The sequence below is a fragment of the Sinocyclocheilus anshuiensis genome, unplaced genomic scaffold, assembly GCF_001515605.1.
Source record: "Sinocyclocheilus anshuiensis isolate Anshui unplaced genomic scaffold, SAMN03320099.WGS_v1.1 scaffold1994, whole genome shotgun sequence".
Lineage (NCBI taxonomy): Eukaryota > Metazoa > Chordata > Actinopteri > Cypriniformes > Cyprinidae > Sinocyclocheilus > Sinocyclocheilus anshuiensis.
Window position 1 is genome coordinate 335823 of NW_015548215.1, and position 3824 is coordinate 339646.

General features: G+C 34.0%; 1 protein-coding gene across 1 annotated transcript in view; it reads right to left on the reverse strand.

Moving 5' to 3' along the window:
• LOC107653871 (receptor-type tyrosine-protein phosphatase mu-like) overlaps positions 1–3824 on the reverse strand; it is a 208593-nt gene that overhangs the window by 176292 nt on the left and 28477 nt on the right. The window lies entirely within an intron of this gene.

The window sequence follows — 3824 nt, forward strand, 5'->3', positions numbered from 1 at the left end:
TATATATATATAATAAAATACATGATCCAAAAGTATAACCAAATTATAACCTTGGTAAAATCACATTATATTTGGGTTTATTTCAGTGTCTTTATTGTTAACTGAAACTAAAACTATTAAAAACTGTTAATTGAAATAAAGCTGAAATGAAAAATGTACACAAAAATTAGAAATGTTTAATTTAAATAAGTTGGAGTAACTAAAAATACAAAAATTAAAATTGAAATAATAAATTAAAGCTAAGTATAAATATTAAAAAAAGACAAAAGCACAATAAAACTCTAAACAAACTTTAAAAAAAAACTTTAACTAAAATTAAAATTAAAATTGGTGACGACAGGAAAACGTCAGAAGAAAATACCATGGTACTTTTATTATCATAATCATGTACCATGGTATTTGCATAAATTTACATTATATTTGCAAAATACTTCTAAAAAATGGTCTAAAAGTATAATCTTAAAAACACAATATTAGCATGTTACCATGCCAAAATCACAGCAATACTGGTATTCTATACTTTCATATACCAAGATACTCATTACCATGTTCATATAATATTCACATGGTACTTCAAAGAACACCATGCAATTACCACAAGATAATACCCATAGTAATGTTGTGGTATTTTCTGGTATGTTTCGAGTCATTGTCACTCTTGGAGTTCACTGATCTTTAATATCATTCAGCAGTAAACGTCTCTCAGGAGAACCTGAATGAGACACTGTCGATGCGGCCTGAACAAAAGAGCAAATGAAGTGAATCATTAGTGGCACACAAATCACTTTATTAGGCCAATCAAATTGATTTTCATTCTGCTGTCGTTTAGTAGACGCTTGCCAGCATCAAGGCCTCTAATTGTAATTTTATGACGGACGTGACATTCCATGTTAAACGCCACTGTGAGCAGGACACAAAGTCAGTCCCATATATATATATATATATATACACAAACAATAAGACAAATATACAAATGAAGAGTGCTTTAAGTTTTCAGGTAGGTAAAAATAGAAATTAAATAATCTTCATTTTTTTTCATTAAGCAGGTTTATTAGGTTGCTGTCACTTTAAGACCAAATGCACAGTCTGTTTTTAAGTTGGAGCCTGTTTTTACTGGATCAATTTATAATCTCATAAATAAAATGAAGTATGATGTAAACAAATACAACAATAGCTTCAGTCCGTACAGGAATATCTGTGATTGAAAATACTATATGTGACCCTGGACCACAAAACCAGTCATAAGGGTCAATTTTTCGCAATAAATAAAAAATAAATCAGCTTTCCATTAATGTATGGTTTGTTAGGATAGGACAATATTTGGCCGAGATACAACTATTTGAAAATCTGGAATCTGAGGGTGCAAAAAAATCAAAATATTGAGAAAATCACCTTTAAAGTTGTCCAAATGAAGTTCTTAGCAATGCATATTACTAATCAAAAATTACGTTTTAATGTAGGAAATTCACAAAATATCTTCATGGAACATGATCTTTACTTAATGTCCTAATGATTTTTGGCATAAAAGAAAAATCTATAATTTTGACCCATACAATGTATTGTTGGCTATTGCTACAAATATAACCCAGCGACTTAAGACTGCTTTTGTGCTGCAGGGTCACATATTTTTAATATGCTTCATTTATTTTGATTTGTTGAATACTGTAGCTAAAATGAAAACTTTCTGCCAACTTTCTGAATAAAACAGACAAGAAGAACCTGATCTCAATTCTTCTCTAATTACATAATTAATCTCATGTAAAAGTTTAGTTTGTTTCATTGGGTTTTGGACGCATATGACCTTCTGTAACGCCCATCAGTGCATCAAATGACAGATGATGTTAATAACTGCATAAACGCCATTTAGAAAACGAATAGCATTTATCTTCAGCGTTTGAGTCTGATCTCTTTTGTTCTGGTGTTTATTTGTGAGCCGTTTTTCAAAAGACTCAAGTCGCATCTGTTTGTCAATCAGCATTAAACACACAGTTTCTCGCGGTCTTCAGCGCCGCAGGAACAAAGCAGAGGTCAGAGGTCACGTGTGCATCCTCCATCTCACCTGTGCATTAAAAATATCCAGCGTGAAATGTCACGACAGGACAGGACCGACACAATTCACGTACTCAAACTATACTGTCAATTAAAACAGAAGCAAGCGCGATGCAATTAGTCGTTGTGCACTAGAAGAAAAGCGCAACAGGAGATAAAAACACAAACCCTGTAATTAAAAAATAAGAGAGCCGAGTATTTTCCATGTACCAGGTGGTTTCATCTTGACAAACTCTTAAGATACAATGCAATTACACAAACCTGCAATTAGCCTAGCATCGCTAATTAGTCACAGCACTGAAGAATTGGAGATTGCATTGTTAATCTCTGCTTGTATTAAAAAGTCACATTCGCATTTCTCAACAATTACGTGCGCGCCGCTGCAGGATGGAGACGCGGTACGTGTCTCTCGGCAGATGCTGCTTATTTCTCTGAGGACTTCTGGATGCTTTTGTTGTCGATCGTCCAGCAGTCTCTCGCGGGACAGCCGTGCGTTTGATGAGCGTGAGGATGCTGATGCTCATGAACACACGACGGGATAAAATACTAACTCAAGATGAAGTGTGTTCCCAACGGAAGAGAAATCACACATCAGACTCAACACTGAGAGTCTCTACTGCTTCTCAGCTGTTTCTCCTGGGAAAAGACCTCAGGAGGCTTACATTTATCAAAAACTACATCTGGATCATATTTAGTTCGATGATCAAAGCAAAGATGCAGTAGATCGCTTCCATCAACACCCCCAAAACTTCACACTCCTTTGCCACTTCGGGGATCGACATTTCACTCTGTAACATTAGGCAGTTTTAATTTATATGCTGTTTATTGTTGATGATCACATTGTTTTTCATATGCATATGCATACATAGGAGATCGCTCGTTTCTGCGTCTTCCTCGCCTGTGTTTTTGATCAGCACATTCTAGACTCATTCAGGAGATGCGTAATAGCGCCTCAGAGCGTATAACAGCGAGAACCCGGAAACCCGGAAAATTCTGTGTTTGGCGGGGAAAGAGTTAAATGACTATTTCTGCGATGAGTGATTGAATCATTCAATGAATCGATCATGAACAAAACAAGTGTCAGTCTTTATGAATGAGTCAATGAATCATTCATTGAACAGATTAGATCAAAACAGTGATTCATTCAGGTACAAACCAAGTTACTGTCTACGATATGAGTCACTGAATCATTCACTGAACCCATTACAACAAAACAGTGATTCATTCAGGAAGAAACCAAGTGAGTGTATATATGTGTGAGTCACTGAATCATTCTCTGAACCAATCAGAACACAACAGTGATTCATTCAGAAGCAAACCAAGTTACTGTCTACGATATAAGTCATTGAATCATTCACTGAACCAATTAGAACAAAACAATGATTCACTCAGGAACAAACCAAATGACTGTCTATATGACTCACATTGAATCACTCATGAAGTATATAGTTTCAGCACTATTTTAAAGCACAAGTCTCCCAAACACTCCCACAATCCCCAATATTCATAATAAGTGAGTTTAAATTTTAAAAATACTTCACTGATCCAATAAAAATAAAATTATATAAATTAATTAAATTATAGAAACATAAATTATATGTTTTGTATATTTTATATAAATTAACTAATAAATTAACTGAAAGAAATCACTCTATTATTATTACTATTAATATTTATTAATTTATTTTTTAAAGGAGACATATTATGCCCGTTTTTACAATGTGTAATATAAGTCTCTGGTGTCCCCAGAATGTGTCTGTGAAGTTTCAGCTCAA